Here is a 21962-nt window from a genome sequence, read left to right on the forward strand (position 1 = left end):
TTGAGAAATGATATTGTTTAATGAGAAGATAACCTAAAGCTTAAAGAACAGGTTTTCAGATCTGGTTCCTGTACTCACTACTATATGATAGCAGATAAGTCAGCCTCTTTGAACCTGCTGTGTAAAATGGGATGCATTAGTTTTCTGTTGCTTTGTAACAAATGAAAAATCTGGTGGCTTAAAACAAAACACTTATTATTTACTGTCTCATCGTGTCTGTGGATTAGGAGTTGAGGAGCAGCTGACTTGGGTGGTTCTGGCTCAGGGTCTTGTGAGATTGCTGTCAGATATCAGCTGGGGCTGCAGTTATTGGAGGGCCTGACGGGCTAAAGGATTCACCTCCATGGTGGCCAACTTACATGGCTGACAAGTTGGTCTTGGCAACTTCACAAGAGGCTCTCTATGAGCTGTCCCCACGACATGGGAGCTGATTTTTTCCAGAGTGGGATCCAAGAAGACCAAGGTGGGAATTGCAAAGCTTCCTATGATCTGTCCTCAGTAATCACACACCATAGTTTTTGATGTATTCCATTGGTCTCACAGGACAGCCCTGATTCAGTATGGAAGGTGGGTGGCTGCACAAGGGCATGAGGCAAGGATTTCTGGGGACCATCTTAGGGGCTTTGAGTTTCAATTAAGAGTTTATGTGAGAGTCCTTTGAAAACCATTAAAACAGCATATAAATGTGATATAGAAATGTTATTACAGTAAAACCTGGAAAGCTGGAGCCTGTATAGGGTGGAAACCTGTCAGAGAAGGAACACTTAAATATTTTCCGCTAATAGAGAGCGATAGAAAAGTGGTAGGGTGCATCCTGTTAAAGGCAGAAAACTGCAAGATCCAGAAAAACAAAGCAGTCCCATTTAGTTCCATCTCTCAAAGATTTTGCTCTATGCTGCTAGACCAATAACATTGAGGCCAAGTAGAAGTTATTTTGCCTTATATCATTTTAGCATTGTGGCACCCTCTGCCCAGAATATTTCTTCTTGCTTTATTTATTTACTTAAGTATTTGGTTTATCTTGTTCAGGAAATCTCCCCCCTTTGATTATAGGTAGTCCCCAGCTTACGACAGGGTTTCCTTCTGATGACTCTGTCCTAAGTCAGTTCTGATATAAGTTGAATATCTCTCTTTTTTTTTTTTTTAGTTTTCATTATTTTTGCCCTTTATATCAGTGTCTTTATAAATCTGATCTTTATTTGTCTTTGATGGTTGGCATGAGAATGATAAATTATGTACTGCAACATTGTATGTAGTATGTATTACTAACAATAAGTTGTACAAAAAACAAAACAAAACACCGTAATAAGCACGGTTTGTCGTAGCTTGAATATGTTGTAAGTCGAGAACTGACTGTACAGTGAAACTGTGAGAGCTGGAACTCAATGGGACTGCCTTGTTTTTCTGGATCTCGTAAATTTTCCTCCTTTGACAGGGTGCAGTCTTACCACTTTTCTGTTACTTGTTTTAGTGGAAAATATTTGAGTTTTCCTTCTCTGACAGGTTGTTCCGTTATACAGTGTCATGGATTGAGTTGTGTCTCCCCAAAATGTGTGTCAACTTTGCTAGGCCATCATTCCTGGTATTGTGTGGTTGTCCTCCATTTTTCGATCTGATGTAATTGTTCTATGTGTTGTAAATACTAATCTCTGCTTGTTTTTAATGAGGCAAGATTAGGTTGTGTTTATGAGGATTAAGGTGGGGTACAACACCCTTACTGAAGTCACAGCCCTGATCTAAGGGGGAGGGGTTTCTCTGGGATGTGGCCTGTATCACCTTTTATTTTACAAGAGATAAAAGGAGAGAAAAGTTAGCAGAGCAAGAGGGACCTCCTACCACCAAGAAAGAAGAGCCAGCAATGGAGCACGTCCTTTGACCAGAGGTCCCAGTGCTGAGAAGGTCCTAGACCCAGGGAGGAAGATTCATGACAAGGACATTCCCCCAGAGCTTACAGGGAAAGCTTTCCCCTGGAGCTGGTGCCCTGAATTTGGACTTCTAGCCTCCTAAACTGTGAGGGAATAAACTTCTGTTTGCTAAAGCCATCTGCTTGTGGTATCTCTGTTACAGCAGCACTAGATGACTAAGACACACAGGTTCTGGCTTTTGCAGGTTTTACTGTATAAGCTGGTAGTTTGGTGGTAGAATTCTTGCCTTCCATGCAGGAGACTGGGTTTGATTTCTGGCCAGTGCACCTCAGGTGCAGCCACCGCCTTTTGTTAGCAGAGGGTTGCGTATTGCCATGATGCTGAACAGGTTTTAGTGGAGCTTCCAGACTAAGATTACTTAGGAGAAAAGCTTGGCAATCTACTTCCAGAAATCAGCCAATGAAGACCCTATGGGTCGCAGCGGTCCATCCACAACCAATCATGGGAACGGCACAGGATGGGGCAGTGTTCAGTTTTGTTGCGTGTGGTTGCCGTGAGTCAGGGACCAACTCCATGGCAGGTAACAACAACAGCAACTGGAGCAAAAGAGTATTTCCCAAGTATTTCATGTCTTCTGGTGTAGAAGTAGCACATCTAATGGGAGAAAATAATAAACAAGAAGAGTAACCACAGGAAGAACCTGTTGTTCATTTGAGTAGTCTTTTCAGGTTTCATCCTACAGAGTCCACTTGCTTGATGAGATTTCTTTGAATACCTGTACATTGTATCTTTGTACTTTTTTTTATTGGTGCTGGCTCTGCTCTGTTTGGGTTATAGTAATTCGTGGGCTCGTTTTACCTTATGCCAGATTGTAAATTTAAAGTAGGAACTATGTCTTACTCTTTTCAATGTTCCCCAGTACCTTTAAGCCAAAGCATTGTACTTCTTTAGTGCTTAATTAGTATTTGCCGAATTGAATCACTGGCAGAACTCCAGCCTTTGTACCGCCCCTGAATTTGGGATGCAGAGGATCATTTTTTACTCAGATGTTGGTGGTAGCCCCTTTCGAAGCCATTTTTAAGCCTGTGTTATAGCTCCTTGGTTTATCACTGGAATGATGTTGGATCTCCTAGGTCCTTAGCCTGGCCTCCTTAATGATGACCAAAGCAAGCTAGCAAACAAACAAATATACACACCCCTACAGTCTGTTCTTGTTCAATTATTTCCAAATCTCACAGAACTGCTGCTCAGTTAGGTAACTTATGGCAAGTTTTTTACTTGTGAGATTAAGAATACCCAGAAGATAAAAATGTAAAGCTTTCTTCCATGTAATAAATCATAAAAATTTAATCCTTGCAATTTTATCCAAAAGTTTATTCTGTGAGATAGGTCTTTGTAATGGCATTTAGACAGACACGATTTTATATATCTTTCTGTTGAAAAATGTTTGTAGCATTTACAGTCAGCTTTTGAAAAATTATTTTGCTGGTTTTTTTTTTTTTTGGAGGAGACTTTGTAAGCACATTATCAAGCCCTAGTGTACAGCAAACACATTTTTAAAGAAGGGGGATGTGTGATACCATCACATTTTTGTTTTTTGGGTCATTTCATATGATACTCAGATCGTATAGACCAAGAAATTCAGAGTATCTCAGGATTCTTTTCTCCTATGTGCAGTCTCTGGCAGATTTTCCCACTCATATCCCTCTTTAGAAATTCTTTACTTTCCCAGCCACTACGTGCCTTCTGAAAGAAGTACAACCAGAATGCTCCTTAGAAGCAAGGATGGGAAGACTGCATCTGATATACTTTGGACATGTTGTCAGGAGGGATCAGTCCCTAGGGAAGGACGTCATGCTTGGTAAAGTACAGGGTCAGTAGAAAAGAGGAAGACCCTCAATAAGATGGATTGACACAGTGGCTGCAATAACGGGATCAAGCCTAACAATGATTGTAAGGATGGCGCAGGACCGGGCAGTGTTTTGTTCTGTTGTGCATAGGGTCGATATGAGTTGGAACCAACTCGTTGGCAGCTAACAACAGCACTTGGCTTCTCTGTCTCTTGTCTATACGTAACTCTCTCCCTGTCTTGGGGAGAGCACTTAGTCTATCCATGGCATGTTAGAGGATGGGGTGGAGCACATGTTGAACAATGGGGTATGTAAAGAAGAGTTGCAGTGAAGGGTAGGGTTGATGGCCAAGGGTGTTCTTTACTAAGTAGGTAATAATGGACCTATAAAGCAACATTAGTAGGAAAAGATTAGAATAGCCATAGGTATTTTGCCTTAAGTTTTAGCTTGCCTTTTGTAGTAGATGATGTATTTACAAAGCGTCTTGCTATTTTCCAGGAGCTTATTTGTTTGAAAAGAGTTTTATCAGCGGTGGATTCAAATAATACAGTTATTTAGTTTTGTTAATTGACTATTTAGTATTGCTATTATGTAAGGGTAGTTTGAAGCACTGTAAGCTGGTTAGCTGGTTTTTTTTTTTTAAATGAGAGTTTCACTATTGTATGTAAGAAGTAATATAGTCTGAACACATGGGTTATGACAACACATTAGAAGATAGTTTAAGATGTGTCTGGTGTATATGACTATGCGATGTAACTAAACTTCGCATTAAAACTTTTATTTAAAAAATAGGCATTAGATATAAGTTTTCAGATATTAGAGTGGTGATGCATTAGTAAAAGGAATATGGAGTTGGACTATGAAGATCTTTATTCAAGTGCTACCTCTGCTATCAGGTATATGAACATGAGCGAGTCACTTTTAGTCTCTGAACTTGGTTTTCCTTTTGGGAAAATGGAGACAGTATTTACTTCATAGGTTATTTTTGAGGATTATGATAGCCTTTTGTAAGAATCCTAAGTCAATTTTAACTCATTAAAATGTGAAGAATTGTTTGGTTAATGAGTTATACTTGTCTACTGTCTTCAATGTTTTAATTTTTTTAGATTTGTAGAGAAGTAAAAAAAAGAAGGGAAATAATGATTTGGGGCTAACAAGGCATTATTACCAAAAAGATGACTGTATCCAGAAAAAAAAAAAATGACTTTTTTATCTGAATATGTCTCATTGATTAAACCTTTTTGCGCCTTCCTATTAAAGGTATGTACTTTGGGATAAATCTACTTGTGTGTTTGGCTTCTGATCATGTTTATTACCTAGTTGTCAGCCTGAGGTGTCAGTTCTCCTTCCAAAAGCATGAATTATATTGCCATATTCTGTACAGAGTTTGAGGTACATTTTCTGTTTAATGAAAGAAAAATTTAGATCCTAAGGCTCTTATGACCAGTCTCTGTGTTTGAAGCCATGAAGGTGAGGTAGAGTTAGGTAGATTATAGAGGAGAGAATAAAAATAGCTTGTGAAGTTGAATTCCTGAGACAGGTGATACATTAAATTTAATTCTAGTTTCAATCAAAATGTTCATTTGTTTAAAATACTTAGAGGGAGGAATGATCAGTGATATGCTAATGAATTAAAATTACTGAGAACGTTAAACTTCTGAGTCTGAGAATGCAGGAAGGTGCTTAGTTCAAGATGAATGTGTAATTGGTATCTGCCGCTAGTGCAGTTGACATCTTTATTATATAGCAGTGTCAACTTTTTGTATCTTTATTAATTTGGTTTCTTCTGTTACCCTCAAAATTCATCATATACTCACAGACAGAATGATAGACTATTCTTATGACAAAGGATGTAAGCATGACATTTCAACCGCTAACCCCTACGATTGACTTGGAGAGCCAAAAAGGAGTTGTTACTACCAAACAAGAAGGAATACAGTTTCTATTAGATGTTATCTGATTTACGATATTGAGAATGGGGAGAAGAAAATTTAACAGACATTCTAGAGAAGTGTGCAATAGAACAACTTTTTTTTTCCTTTTCTTTTTTTATGTGTTTGGAACAACTTTTGTTTGTAACAGCCACATGGAGTGTAAGTTTAGAGAATGGAACCAGGGACAAGACGGATAATACTCTCTCCCTGCAACTGGTCTCTTACCACACAGGCTAATGTGGGGAGATCTGATGATTCTTTCACTTCATGAAATCTACCCGAACATTTAATTTCAGGTCTTGAACGTAGGCTAAACAAGAGGCATGATGCTTTGTTTTACGTGAAGTAGAGACATAGCAGTGAAATAGTTGAGCAAATGGCACAAATTTGAGGCCAGTGTTTTATCAGTCTTGGGTTTTATGATAACAACAAAGTGGGGAGAGTCAGCTCTGATCGTTTATTACCAGCAGTCTCATCTTTAACTCGGTCTGATTGTTCAAAGTTAACTACAGACAATAATTGATTCAAGTCCTTAGGCAAAGAAGTGGAGCAACAAATTATCCCACCTTCCTGCAGCATTCTACCCACAATGGCTTAAAATTGATTTCTTGAATAAATAAGAGTATATTAGATGTTTGAATCAGTTTTAAATCTGGACCCTTAAGTGCTGGTTTAGCACTAGATTATAACCAGTGAGTGACCTTTGTAAAAATTCCTCTCTGACCAGTTCCCTCCCCTGCTTAAAATGGTTCCATGCCTTCTAATTGCCCTTAGGTTAAGATAAAAACTTGCTCAAGTTGGCCTATAGGTCCTTACACCATCTAGCCCTACTTGCCCTTTTAGCTTTTTCTATTTTTTAGTCTGACCTTAAAGGCCATGGCACAAATGGTTAAATGCTTGGCTGCTAACTAAGAGGTTGGCAGTTGGAACCCACCTAGCAGCTCTGTGAGAGAAGGACCTGGTGATCTGTTCCTGTAAAGATTACAGCCTAGAAAGCCCTGCGGGGCAGTTCTACTCTGTCACATGAGGTTGCTAGGAGTGAGAATCAGCTTGACAGTGCACAACAAGGACTCCCAGCTCCACCATTAACTGCAACAACAGTCTGACCTTAGCATGCTATGCTCCAGTCAGACTAACTTAAAAGCAGTAAGCTCTTATTTATCTTGGTCTTGTTTCATTTTTTCATTTCTTTACCTGGGTGGTATCTTCTCATTTTCCAGGTCCATCTTAAAGGTTTAGAGGCCACTGTCCATTTCTTGTTAGCTCTCCCTGCTATGTGTTTCCATAGCACAAAATTCATTGGATTTACTTATTCATCCGCCTTTGTATAATGTCCTCACTAAATAGTTGTTGAATCAATGTGACCTTGAATGGTTGGGAAGAGAGTACAGAGATCAAGTTGAGTGGAGCTTTCAAGGGAGGGAAGGGCATTCAAAATAAGGGATATAGTTTGAATAAAGGCATAGTGGAAGTGTCTTCGTTCCTAAGTTTAGAACCAATGAGTAAACCATCTCACGGTCTATTGTGATCCATGGGGTTTTCATTGGCTAATTTTCAGAAATAGATTGCCAGGAGTGTCTTCTTAGTCCATCTTAGTCTGGAAGCTCTTCCTAAACTTGTCCACCGTGGGTTACCCTGCTGGTATTTGAAATAATGGTGGCTTAGCTTCCAGCATTAGAGCAACATGCGAGTCACCAGAGTATGACAAACTGACAGGTGATGAGTGGACCCCTTAAATGTAGTTATTTTGCAGGGTTGTGCCTTTGCTTTACTATAGGTCCGTGAGTCCCTCTTTTGTCAAACAGGATAAAATGAATTCTGTCTGAATATGCAGTTTTAGGCAAAGATCAAGCCTGGGAAATTAAGATGAGGTCAAAAGAGTTCTTATGGAGTTTGTTGGAGGCTTCTGTGAACACATCTGACCAACCAGGCATAGCTGTTTTGTTTCCTTCTTGGTTGTCTATTAATATTGTACAATGTCTTCTTTTTCCCTCCTGCTCCGAAAGTATGAGCTTAAGTGTGTGTGAACCTGACTCCTAGGTACAGATATCTTTGTCCTTGATGGTGTATCTTATTCTGACTCTCTCAGTTGGGGTTTTTGTCTTCTCCCTACTTGGGTTTGTCTCACTCTTGCCTTGTTTGGGGTATAAATCTCTCTCAGGGCTCTTTTAATCTTCCTGCTGTTTTGTTTGTTGCCAAGGTAATTCTGCCTGTTTCATTCTTAGGATAGCCAGTTATATTCCTTCCCCCATAAAAAGTGAACATGTTATGTTTATGTATGTTGAATATAAACCTCCACTCCCAAACTGCTCTTCTCTGAACTTGGTTTGTTTCCCTTTTAGAGTAAGCCTGAGTCCTATTTGCCCTCTGCTTACAGAGGTCACCTTTTCTTAGATTTCTTCCAGCCAGTAGAGCAGAAGCTGCCTCGTCCACAAAAAGTTAAAGACATTTTATTCCAAAGTTTTCCCCTAAATAAATCAGTGTACATATAAATTCATTGGGTCTTACTGATTTTCTCTGTGACAGGTGGGTTATCTAATGTAGTTGTCTTGTTGATGTTTCACTGTTTTGCCTCTTCATGCTATAACCTTGCTCTTTCCCTCTTTGCATAAAAAAAATGAACTGAATTTATAGAGTTAATGGGAACCGTATTCAGTTTTGAGAATAGAATTTATGCTTTCGCTTGGTGTTAGATTCCCCAGTTTGTTTCCTTGATCTCTTTTTCTTAATTCTCAGGTATTAAAGCCAATATATTGGCTGTATACATCCACACCAATTAATAAGGTGTATGTGTGTGTGTGTGTTTGTGTATGGGTGGGGGTGGATTCTGACTTCAATAGTCTTGCTAATTTTTCTCTCCACTTAGGAGAAGTACAGGAAAAAAAAGTTTGAGAAAAAATATTCTCTCTTAGGCTTTTATTGGAAGTACTTAATCACAGTAGTCAAAGGGGAAGGAAAGATGCACTCTTAAGGACTGCAACTTGATTATGGAGTGAAAAAAAATTTTTTAAGTGTGGTAGTTTTTCTGAAGTGTGAGTCTCTAAGGAAAGTTTGCCATCCTATTAGCCTTGATTTGAGTATTTTTTGCTTTTAACAAATATATGATTGGACCTGGAGATACAAGACTATACATTTACTTTTATACAAAGTCTATTTTTATGGTAGTATTGACTGCCTAATTTTAACCTTGGTTTAAAATATCTTTGACTAAGAGGTTTGGTAGGTTAGAAAACAGGCTGTTGAGGCCAGTGCCTTGGGTTTATCAAGGGTGGTCTTGTTGGCTCAAAGAGAGGGCTCATCCTTGCCCATAGCCCAGTGCGTATTTTTGTTCCCAAGCAAACCGATATGAGTGAATTGGGGTGGGGGCTTGTCGCACTAGCATCAGTTGCTGTTGAGCCGATTCCATGTCATGGTGCCCCATGTGTGTCAGAGGAGAGCTGTGCTCTGTCGGGTTTTCAGTGACTGATTTTTCAGAAGTAGATCTCCAGGCCTTTCTTCTGAGGCACTTTTGGTTAGACTGGAACCTCCAGCTTTTTGTTTAGCAGCTCTGTACGTTGACCATTGGTACCATGCAGAGACTCCATCATACTAGTAGGTCCTACCAGTTATGGAGGTTATGGAGTAGGATGGTGGTGGTTACATAAGCTTTGTATTTGAAAAGTAGAGCATATTAATATGGCTATGAACATTTAGTATATAATGTAGCTACTACAGAAAAAGTAGTTTAAAATTAATTACAGTTTTAGTTTAAACATGTACTTGATTTTTAAGTACTTCGTTCTGTATTTGCTTTTATATTTGCTGAGAATATTAAAGATTATGCTTTAACTACTGTAAAATGTTTTTCTAGTATTAAATAAACCATTGAAGAAAATGTTATACTTTAAAGGTCATGTTGATTTTTCTGGCATTTCCAGTTTTACATTTTATACATGCAGTTGAATTGGCTTAACTCCTAGTTGAGTATTTAAAGATCTGGGTAATAATGTAGAAGGAAAATTGGAAAAGGGCACAATGTTTTAGAATGTACATGTCTTTCAGCGTTCTTTTGTTTCAGCAGTGAAATTTCAAATTCTAAGTGGCAATTCAGAGGGGCTGAAAGGACAGCAGGATAATAAGGACCTTCAGTGCTTGTTAAGTTTAAAGACAGCTTTAATTGTGTTTTGCTATTAATTGATGTTGTATAATGATTTTATACTTTCCGTATTTTTGTACCCCTGCCCCATTTGAAAATTTATATAGCGCATTAAATTGTGTGTTCAGAACACTCTTCAAGAGGGTTGCATCTGAATATTGCAATAGCGATCATAAAATCAATAACTCACTCTGTCCTGTGTTTATTGAGAGCGGTGAATATTTACTGGGAGTAGTGAGTAACTGGGAGGCATCAACGGCAGCAGGTTTAAGTGTACAGGCCACAAGGTGAAATAATCTGGGTTCAGCTCTGGTACTTAAGGAGCCATGGTGGCGAACCCTGGTGGCGTAGTGGTTAAGTGCTATGGCTGCTAACCAAGAGGTCGCCAGTTCAAATCCGCCAGGCGCTCCTTGGAAACTGTATTGGGCAGTTCTGCTCTGTCCTGTAGGGTTGCTATGAGTGGGAATTGACTCGACAGCAGTGGGTTTGGTTTTTTTGGTTTGATGGCGAAATGGTTAAGTGCTTGGCCCCTAACCAAAAGGTTGCGTTTTGAGCCTACCCAGCAGTTCGTCTGGAGAAAACGCCTGATGATCTTTCTTCTCCCGTAAAGATTATAGCCTTGGAAACCTTATGAAGCAGTTCTAGTCTGTCACATAGGGTCGCTATGAGTCGGAATCTACTCGACAGCACAGAACTTACTAACTGTGTGACCTAGGGAAGACTACTGAAACGCTCTGAGCATCAGTTTTTAAAATGGGCCTGAAAATAGGGTTAATGTAGGGATTGCGTGAGACAATTAGAATAACAGAAAGGTTTTATTTTAATATCTTTGGTACAGTGATATAATATTTTGAACAATACAAAATGAATATTCTTTACTAGACTGTAATTTTTATTTCATTGGTTTCATAATAAAATTGTGATTTATAGCTTTTCTCTCTTTTCCCAATTTATGCTTCCTTCAGAGTTTGTAGATTTGATCATAACTTGTGGAGGGTTAATTTTGACTGAGTGGCACAAGTGGTCTTTGATAGGCTGTAACCCAACAGGTTGGTGGCTTGAATCCCCCCCAGCAGCTCCACAGAACAAAGGCCTGGCAATCTGTTCCTGTAAAGATTACAGCCAAGGAAATGCTATGAAGCAGTTCTACTCTGTGACACATGGAGTCACCATGAGTTGGGGACCAACTTGATGGCACCTAACAACAATATCAACAGTTTTGACTGATTTTGTGAATGACCAATTATTCTACCTTTAATAAAAATAAAGTAAAACCCACTGTGCCTCCAGTCAGAATTTTTTATGCAACTGTTTAATATTGGTACTGAAGTTAACACCCAGAACGTAACAAAATGTTGGTATAATTTTGGCCAAGGAAAAATAACATTAAAAATATTTCCTGGAGGATTCTTTTATCAGCATCTCACTTCTGAAACTGACCTTTCATCATTGACTTTATTATGGCTCTTTTTGCTTGACATGGATGAAGACGTGAAATTGCCATTTTTCTTTTAATTAATTGGATAAATTACTTGGCTAGGGAAAGGTCTTTGGGTAATATGCCTAGTCTTTTTGCAAAAGAAAGCTATATTAGGTTCTGGAAAACTTCATTATTCAAAACTGAGAGAGGTTAATTTAAATGGCCTTGAGAACTTTTCTATATAGTTTATATATTCCCTAAAACCTATCAAAATTGTTACAGAATTTTTTATCAGATGTGCTGATTGCAAAGCAATCAAATTTTCTTCTGAGCCATTTACTGTAACAGCTATTATGATGCTAACTAACATGATCTGATGTTGATGAGAACATAAAGAGCAGTTTCTAACAAAACTGGAGAAATCAGGGAATTATTCTAAGGACCACTGAGCTGTTGGTCAAGATGAAAACAACCTTTTTGGTGACCAGAATGAAGATAATTTATTATCACTGGTTCTTAACTTGCAAATGGGGTTGTACTTAACCTTTGCTGCCTGAAAGCAAGAATGAACTGTAAACTTCCCCAGGTGCTTGTTTGTGTTTTCCGGTAACATCCAACTAGCAGCTTGGCATTTGTCAGAGGATTACTGGTATGAAGTAAAGATCAGACAAGAAATTTAACAGTGCCATCTTCAGAATGAGTATAATTTCATGAGTATGTTAACCTTGCAGCCGAAGCCAGAGCTTGTTGTGGAGTGTGGGTACAGTGATGATGATCATGGGACACTTTGTAGAAGATAGGTAATTTTAGTACTGGGAGGAAGGGATCATTCCATGGGTTTTTGATACAGAGAGCAAGGGTCTGAAGTTAGACTCATAGAACCATAGCTAACTGGAACAGAGAACCTTAGATGTAGTATGTCTTTGTTTCCTAGCGCTGATGTAACAAAAAGGAGCCCAGATGGCACAGTGGTTAAGTGTCCAGCTGCTAACCAAAAGTTTGGTGGTTTGAACCCACCAGCTGCTGTACAGGAGAAATATGTGGTGATCTGCTTCTGTGAAGATTACAGGGTCACTATGAGTGGGAACCGACTCAACAGCAACAGTTTTGGTATTGGTATGTCTGTCCGTAACAAAAGCACCATAAGTGGGTGGCTTGAAAGAATAGATTTATTTCCACGCAATTCTGGAGGCCAGAAGTCTAGATCAGAGGCTCGATCATGTGGATTTCTCCTGGGGGACCTTTCTCTTAGTTTCTGGTGGCTGCCAGAAATCATTAGTGTTTCTTTGTTGTTTATAGATATATCTGCCTCCATCGGCACATGGTGTCTTCCTGTGTGTTTGTGCATGCATGTGTGTGTATGTCTGTCTGTTTTCCATTTTTATAAGACACCACTCAAGGGATTAGATTTAGGACCCACCCTACTCTGGTAAAGGAGGCCTGGTGGTACAGTGGTTAAAGCGCTTATCTGCAAACTGAAAAAGGTTGGTGGTTTGAACCCACTTGGTGGCTTCATGGGAGAAAGAGTGGCGGTCTGCTTCCTTAAAGATTTATAGCCTTGGAAACCCTATGGGGCAGTTAGCTGTGCTCTGTTATCTAGGGTTGCTGTGAGTCGGAATCTACTCAATGGCAGTGGGTCTGGTTTTGGTCTACTTTGGTATGACCTTATTTACATAACAAAATAAAGCCCTATTTGCAAATGTACCTAACAGGGGATAGGACTTCAACACATCCTCTGGGGCACACAGTGTATTCAAGTAGATGGCATGAATTGTCTCGTCACTGGCATCGCTAGGACTTGAATTTAAGTCTTCTCGTTTCTAATTTGCAACTGAACATGAGAAAATGTTTTACCTGACAACAGAATGGGTACTTGGTTCTTTGGCAGTGACACATGCATGGAGAATGGATGCATGGAGATGGATCAGGTGCTCACAAAACAGTCTGATATGACCACTAAGTCTCTCCCTTCTGCTCCTGGCTGACATTTAAAGGAACGGATTGTCTAGCATAGCCATACCAAACGGGCTTCCCATCAACATTGTAAGTGGGTGCTAATATAAAGCATATCAACAGTTAAAGAAGCAGTCAAGAAACGCTTATTTAGTACCTGCTTTTTTTTTATTTGCTTAGCGGAAACCCTGGTGGCGTAGTGGTTAAGTGCTACAGCTGCTGCTAACCAAAAGGTCGGCAGTTCAAATCCACCAGGCGCTCCTTGGAAACTCTGTGGGGCAGTTCTACTCTGTCCTATAGACTCGCTATGAGTCATAATCGACTCGACGGCAGTGGGTTTTTTTTTTTTTTGGTGTTTGCTTAGCAGGAGGGCAGTGGTGGCTCGGTGGTAGAAACCTGTGGGAGGCCCAGGTTTGATACCTAGCCAGTGCATCTCAGGTACAGCCACCACCTGTCAGTGGAGGCTTCTGTGTTCCTGTGAATGCTGGTTTCAGTGGTGCTTCCAGACTGAGATGGACTGGGAAGAAAGACCTGGTGATCTACTTCAAAAATCAGCCTGTGAAAACTGTATGAATCACAACAGCCTAATCCTGTTGTGCGTGGGGTCATCACGAAATTAGGGCTGACTTAATGTCAAGAAACAAAAATTTGCTTAGCGAAATTCTAAGAACTTAAGTATATATAGAGAGGAGCGATGTGGCAGTCTGCTTCTGTAAAGATTACAGTCTTGGAAACCCTATGGGGCAGTGCTACTCTGTCCTATAGGGTCGAAATCAACTCGATGGCAACAGGTTAGAGAGGAGTGAGACCAGTCTAGTTGGGGAGAATGGACATATCCATAAAAAGATAACGAACGATAACGGCCACTGAACCAAGGGTGAGACTACTGAGTGCCAGAGGAGTTTTAAGATGGAAGAGAACGCTGTGGCTTATAGTGCTCATGTAAGATTTCATGGAAAATTAGGTTGGTTGCTTTTCAGCTTGACAGATCTTTTGAGTAATTATATGTGCTCAGCTCTGAAGGTTCCTGATTCACCTAACCTGTTAAGTTACAGAGGTGGGACTTGATTACAGGTGTTTACCTGACTTCCATTCAAGTGCCATTTTCCACAGTTCCACACTGTTGTGCATAGGACAGCTGAAGGTTTCTGTCTGGGAGAATTCTGTATCTCCTTATCATTCCCAACTGTGTTTGCCAGCAGATAGTGTTTTCCCTGCTCGTCTTGTGAAGGAAACCCTGGTGGCGTAGTGGTTAAGAGCTATGGCTGCTAACCAAAAGGTCTGCAGTTCGAATCCACCAGGCGTTCTTTGGAAACTCTATGGGGCGGTTCTACCCTGTCCTATAGGGTCGCTATGAGTCAGAATTGACTTGATGACAGTGGGTTTGGTTTTTTGTTTTGGGGTCTTGTGAATGTTGCACGATGGCGCACTCTCTGGTTTTAGTTATACCTTTCTGTTACCTTATTGTCAAAATAGCTAAAATCGCTAGTTAAATGTGAGTTTGGTGGATTTTTCCAGCTAAGGTAATCCTTTTACTAAACCAAAAAACCAAACCTACTGCCGTCGAGTAGATTCTGACTCATAGTGACCCTATAGGACAGAGCAGAGCTGCCTTGTAGGGTTTCCAAGGAGCACCTGGCAGATTCAAAGTGTCGACCTTTTGGTTAGCAGCCGTAGCGTTTAACCACTATGCCACCAGGGTTTATCTTTTTACTAAGGAACTATTAAAGTGAGACGGTCTATTTGCCTATGAGTTGAAATCAACTCGACAGCACTGGGTTTGGTTTGGTTTATACAAAGCATGGATGGCACAGGACCTGGCAGTGTTTCATTCTGTTGTAGATAGGTTGCTGTGGGTTGGAACCAACTTGACGATACCTAACAACAACAACATATAAAGCATAGCAGCAGCTGGACTTATAGTGGTCTTTTCGGTTGTTCAATTAGATGATTTTGGTATTCTGTTATGAATCATTAACTTGAAGATTGGTAGAAAAATAATACTGTTAAATATAATAAGATAAATTTAGAAACAGCTACATCAGAGAATGAACATACTTACCAAAACCCATGTTTTCTCTCTACCCAGATATTTTTGCATTCAAATGGTATTTCTCATTTTAGCACAAATAAGGGCCTATAAACCTGACAGAAAAGAATTTAGTCTAACCAAGAAATATGAAAGGCATTAGGGCTTGCAGTATATAGCACAAGCCTCAACCCACCGCTGATTCTTTAAAGCAATGATTTTTAACCTTTTTCTTTTCTTATTTCAATGTAGTGGGCCCTTCTTCAAAGAAAATCTTGCTTGGAATTCTGTTATTTAAAAAAAAACAACAGCCAATAAAAGCAGAGTAGCTTTGATTGAAGCAGGGGATCTGGGCCCAGAGCTGTCTACTCGCTTCGTGCTTGTTCCCCTTGGCCCTGAGCCTCCATGGAATCCTTAGGATACCATGGTGCACAGATTGAAAAACATTGCTTTTCAGGAAAAATGAGCTAAACACTTCTTAAAAATAAGCTGTTAATTGAAAAGGAATTCTTAATGCTTTATAAAATGCTTTACAAAGTTGAATGGGTGATGAAAAATTAATTGATCCTTGTTACCCATCTTTTTTTTTTTTTTTTTTTTATCCATCTTTACTGCCTTTGGGCATGAGTGCTATTCTGTGATTTTTCTGGAGGAAAAAAACTCCCCAAATCAGCTTCCTGATGTTCAAGGATAACATGTTTTATGTGTACACACATATATAACTGTAGTCACATTACGCATGTTAACCTATGTGTGTAACAGCAGCTACATATGTGTGTATATATATAATTTCTTTAACCACTTTTTCTATAAATATCTCCAACTGCTAACTAAAACTCTCTCACGCTCTTTCTCCCTTTCACGGTGTGTGACCAGTGGTTGGGCCGTTATGACTCTCTCTCAATCTGTGTATCCACAAGATCTGTAGGTTCTGAATATGCTATAGGTAGTCTGTATGGACAGGAAGTTCTGAGATTAGTTTACCAAAGCAATGACTTCTCAGAAAGTGATTTATCAATGTTCTTGAAACATTGTACAATTAAATGCAAGGCACTGGGATATGACAGTGAACAAGAGAGACATGATCTTGGCCCTGACAGAACTCCCAGCCTGTTGAGAGTAAGGATAAAATATCAGGAGTGATAAATGCTGTCTGGGAGGTGTAGGCAGGCTTTTATGGGAATGTGTAGGAGTGGCATTTAATCCAGACTTGGAGAGTCAGCATGGACATTCAGGTGTAGAGTGACATGTAGGATAAATAAGAGTTGGCCCAAAAAAAAAACAAAAAAAAAAAAAAATTAAGGGTGAAAAGAGATACAGGCAGAAGGGAGAGCATGTATAAGGGGCAGAAGATAAGAGACGAGTAAAAGCACAGCACATTCTAGAAATTTCACATAGCTGGGTTTGGCTGGAGCATGATGTGTTCATGAAAGAGTAGAATAGTTGAGACAAGGGACCATATTTAGCTTTGTATGCTAAAACAAGGAGCTTGATACTATGCTATAGGAAATGGGGTTATGGAAGTGTTTCAAGCAGGAGGAAGTTACGATGACTTGTATTTTTTCAGGAGAGGGTGCTTTGACTGACTGACATACTGACCTTGGGCGGCTGTTTGGATGATAGAGCCATTCTCTGAGTGTGGAAACATAAGAGTATAGAATACTATATAGCTTGTATTTCCATAACATCTCTGGTTGTCTTCTTTATAAAATCTTTCTTCATTTTATTTTTATGGTCCACCTTATCATAAGGCTAGAGTAATTCAAAAGAACAATGCTTAACATTTAATGTTTTTATAGAAACACAGATATGTCTTCTTTTATTTACAGATGCTTCGATGATGCCTGACACATAGCAGGTACTCAATAAATGTTTACTGATGTAAAATAAAAAGAGGATATATTGAAGGAAGATATGTTAATTCAGTAACTTTTTTCCTAATCTCTTCTCTGCTACTCCCAACATGTCCTTTAGGCTCAGATAATTTCAACTTCAGACATTTCATAACAAACCTGCAAGTGTCTAACCATTGTATACTAGTACTAATGTTAATTAATGAAGCATTATGCATCTTAAGTAGTCTTCAAATTCACAAACGTCCATTTTACTACTTGATCCCAAGTTTATTTAATAGTTGAATATGCGGGTATGATAATCATAGAACAGCAGAAAACTATTTACCTCAGCTAACAATTATGCTTTGGAAATTAGTGAAGGATAATTTATGAATTTAAAAGTTTACGTATCCCTTCAGCGAAACTTTGTTTTTAACATATATCTGAGAATAATCACGAGGGAACCTTTTTAAAAATAATATTTTGCATTTTATTAAACTTAATTTACAAAATCCTTTCATGGTAGTAATTGCTTATACTAAATTAAATTAAAAAAAACCGAACCAAACTCATTGCTGTAGAATCGATTCTGACTCATAGTGACCCTATAGGACAGAGTAGAACTACCCCACAAGGTTTCCAAGGCTATAATCTTTACGGAAGCAGACTGCCACATTTTGTTCCCGCTGAGCAGTTGGTGGGTTTGAACTGCCAACCTTTTGGTTAGCAGCTGAATGCTTAACCACTGCTCCACCAAAGCTCCTAAATTAAATTGCCACCACCACTGGAAACTAAATTAAATTAGTACTACCTAATTTATCTTTTAAAGTTAAAACCCTTTCCTAAAATATTGCCCAATTTCTGAATATAAGCAAAATCAAAGCTGTTTTTCAATGATTTATAATCATTTTGACCCTAATTATTTAGGTGATCAAATTGTCCCATATTTACCCAGTGGGAACCCCTTGAAGTAGCCTCCTGTGTCCTTTTGACCTGCTTCCATAATTTTTTTGTACATTTTATTACTTGATGAATATCTTAGTTATCTAATGCGGCTATAACAGAAATACAAGTGGATGGCTTTAGCAAAGATAAATTTATTCTCTTACAGTCTAGAAGGCTAGAAGTCCAAATTCAGGGTACCAGCCCCAGGGGAAGGCTTTTGCTCTCTTTTGGGTGTGGGGGAAGGTCCTTGTCATCAATCTTCCCTGGTCAAGGATCTTCTCAGCTCAGGGACCCCAGGTCCAGAGGATGAGCTATTCTCCTGGCTCTTGTTTCTTGGTCTTTCTGCACACTTCTCTCTTTTATATCTCAAAAGACGTTGACTCAAGACAGAACGTAGCCTTGTAGATTCAGTCCTGCCTCATTAACATTATAGAGATAGAATTTACAACACGTGGGAAAATCATATCAGATGACAAAATGGTGGACAGTCACACAATACTGGGAATCATGGCTTAGCCAAGGTGACACACACAGCTTTGGTGGACACAATTTAATCCATGACAATGGAATAACAAGATGTTTCAGGCCCATCTTACACTTGCCCTGCCTCAGCGGTGGAATCACCTCTTTCTCTCAAGAGCCCTGGATCCTTATAATGGGGAATGGCATTAGGACCTAAGATTTGGGTGCTAGATTTGCTCATTCTTGCTGGGATGTCTTTGCTTCTAGGTCCTTACAGGGTTCTTTTTTGTCTTTCCTCTTATATATTTGTATCTCCCTTCATCCAGAGAAGGAGCTGTGGTGGCGTAGTGGTTAAGCACTTGGCTGCTAACTGAAAGGTCTGTGGTTCGAACCCACCAGCTATTCCACGGGAGCAAGATGTAACAGTCTGCTTCTATAAAGATTATAGCCTTGGAAATCCTATGGGGCAGTTCTACTCTGTCCTGTAGGGCTGCTGTGAGTCACAATCAACTTGACTGCAGTGAGTTTGGTTTGGTTTTTGATTTAACCCAGAGTAGGAGTCCCTGGGTAGTACAAATGGTTAATGTGCTTGGCTGTTAACCAAAAGGTTGGAGGATAGAGTCCACCCAGAGGTGCTTCAGAAGGAAGTCCTAATGATCTACTTCCCCCAAATCAGCCATTGAAAACCCTATGGATCACGGTTCTACTCTGAAACATATGGTGTCACCATGAGTTGAAATCAACTTGACAGCAGCTGGTTTGGTTTAACCCATGTGAATGTCAACTTTATCATATACTAAGTTTCTCTGTGTCTTTGGGTTGGTCTCTGGGTTTACTATTGTATTAGTTATTTTTACAGTACAGAACTAAATGGCTTAAAACATTTATCTCACAATTTCCAAGGGTCAGAAATCCAGGAGCAGCTTGGCTCCATAGTTCTGATTCAGGGCGTCCCATGAGGTTGAAGTCAAGATTTCTGCCTGAGCCACAGTGATAAGATGGGGGAACTGAGGCTGGAGGATGTGCTTTGATGGTGAATCGTGACTGTCAAGTGAGCTCTGGCTACTCAGTTCCTCTCCACGCCTGGGCTGTCCTAGGGTTGTTTGTCCTAAGGGTATGGAGGCTGGCTGCCTTGAAGGAGGTGAGATCTGATAGGGATAGAGGGGGGAAAAGAGACAGGGAGAGGGAGAGGGTGAAAGGAAGAGGGGAGGAAGAGGGTGAATGGGTGTGAGCATGCTAGGGGACGCTATCCTTTTTATAACTTGCCTCAGAAGTCATACAGTATCACTTATGCCATATTCTGTTAGAAGCAAGTCACAAAGTCCAGCCTACACTTAAGGGGAAGGGCAGTAAGCTCTACATTTTGAAGGGAGTTGTGTTAAGGAATTTGCAGATGTATTTTAAAACTATCATGGCTTCATTTTGCCTGATGCTTGTATTTGTTTACTTCTGTATTTATATCACACTGTTTAATATGTTGTTGTTAGGTGCTGTTGAGTCTGTTCCGACTCATAGCAACCCTGTGTACCACAGGACGAAACCCTGCCCGGTCCTGCGCCATCCTCACAACTGTTGCTCTGCTTAATCCCGTTGTTGCAGCCACTCTGCCAGTCCATCTCATTGATGGTCTTCCTCTTTTTCACTGACCCTGTACTTCACCAAGTGTGATGTCCTCCAGGGACTGATCCCTCCTGATAACATGTGCAAAGTGTGTGAGACATAGTCTCGCCATCCTTGCTTCTGAGGAGCATTCTGGCTGTACTTCTTCCAAGACATTTTTTTTGTTCTTCTGACAGTCTGTGGTATATTCAGCACCCTTCGCCAACACCACAATTCAAAGGCATCAATTCTTCTTCAGTCTTCCTTATTCATTGTCCGCTTTCACATATATGTGAGGCGATAGAAAATACCACGGCTTGGGCCAGGCATACCTTAGTCCTTAAAGTGACATCTTTGCTTTTCATATTTTAAAGAGATCTTTTGCAGCAGATTTGCCCAGTGCAACGCGTCTTTTGATGTCGACTGCTGCTTCCGTGGTTGTTGATTGTGAATCCAGTAAAACAAAATTCTTGACTTCAGTCTAACACAGGTTGTTAGTCTTTTTTCAATCCTGATGCCCTGTTCTTTTTCATATAGTCCAGCTTCTCTTATTATTTGCTTAGCATATAGATTGAATAATTATGGTGGAAGTATACAACCCATTTAATATAGTGAGCCATTTAAGGAGGCATATCAAACTGAAGGAATTTCATATAATGCTATGCTGTACTAGATATGACAGCCTTTGGGTTTTATGGGAATATACTGGTCAAGTATCTAAAACCAGTTATACAAAATATTACATCTTATATATATATACAAAATGTATTAGATATTGATAATAATTGATAATAATCTGGTGACGTTTTAAGTTGCTTGACTTCCTTAACTTCTCATGCTTGAGGGGTCATTCTATGTCATTGCGGATGCCTGCTTAGAGAATTTTTTATGGTTTCACATTGCTTTATGCTTCCATGAATAATTTTTAATGCCCTGATTGGCAGGTACATAGTATTGCATTGCGTGCTGATGAATTTTCACAGGCTTCTTACAGAGTATCTCCTACTAAATAGGCAAATATGCAAAATCAAAATGAGGCATTTATGTGTAGGTAGCAATCTAACCATCTCTGCTCCATATGCCGTAATACTCAGTAGAGGCTCATTATAATCCCTGAACTTTTGTGCACGAGACACTAGAGTCCAGAGAGCAGCGTGCTCCATCTGTCTTAGTCTCCAGGCTGCACAGTGTGAGCTTTTTTGTACTGTGCCCTCTTGGCTGCTTTTTTTTTTTTAACATAAGCAAAACTTATGTTGCTAGCCTGGCCTTTGACGCGATTTTACCAAGTTTGTGTGTGTGTGTGTGTGTGTGTGTGTGTGTGAGTGTGTGTGTGTAAGGATCACAGCCGCTCATTCCGCATGAGTTGGTTGTCATTGCTTTCACCTTAGATTGTGTAAGCTTTTTTTTACCTCGTGGGCCTGCATCTTTATCCAGTACTGAGCCTGTGCCGTTCCTGTTTGCACTCCCCGTGGAATTGCAGGTGCCACAGAAGGGCTGTGGGCAGCCTTCCAAAACTGCTGACCAAAGACTGAACAGGGTTTATTTTTGACGAAGTAATCAGAGCCTTAATGTGATTACCTGCTGAGTGAAACCGTGTTTCCAGCTTTTGCATTTATTGTTCTGTAAAGAGGGGTAACAGTCCCTGGGTAGACCGTAAATTTGTTGGTGAAATGGTACTCCCTAGTCCTATGTTTTTGTAATCTTCCCTTCCCATCTTTGGGACCCTGGTAGTGCATGGTTAAGAATTTGGCTGCCTTTATAGGATCCAGTGGCCTTGGTTATTTTGAAAAACCTTCCTAGTCCTCATCCCCAACCTTCATCAAAGAAAAATCCATGATGTTGGTCCTTATCTTTTGATACGCATTTGAGTTGGTGTATCTTCTTATTTGTAGGAGTCCCTGGGTGGTGCAAATGGTTAAGCACTTAACTACTTAC

At 39.8% G+C, this 21962-nt stretch overlaps 1 protein-coding gene across 25 annotated transcripts in view; it reads left to right on the forward strand.

The window, feature by feature from the left end:
- Positions 1-21962, forward strand: part of IMMP2L (inner mitochondrial membrane peptidase subunit 2) — a 1024913-nt gene that overhangs the window by 72168 nt on the left and 930783 nt on the right. For 3 of the 25 annotated variants that reach the window (XM_064289807.1, XM_023544546.2, XM_023544545.2), the window contains one exon: positions 17016-17044. The exons of the other annotated variants lie outside the window; for them this stretch is intronic. The gene's annotated coding sequence lies outside the window, so the exon portion shown is untranslated. The remainder of the gene's footprint in view (positions 1-17015; positions 17045-21962) is intronic. 25 annotated transcript variants of the gene reach the window in all.

Source organism: Loxodonta africana, chromosome 8, assembly GCF_030014295.1.
Source record: "Loxodonta africana isolate mLoxAfr1 chromosome 8, mLoxAfr1.hap2, whole genome shotgun sequence".
NCBI lineage: Eukaryota > Metazoa > Chordata > Mammalia > Proboscidea > Elephantidae > Loxodonta > Loxodonta africana.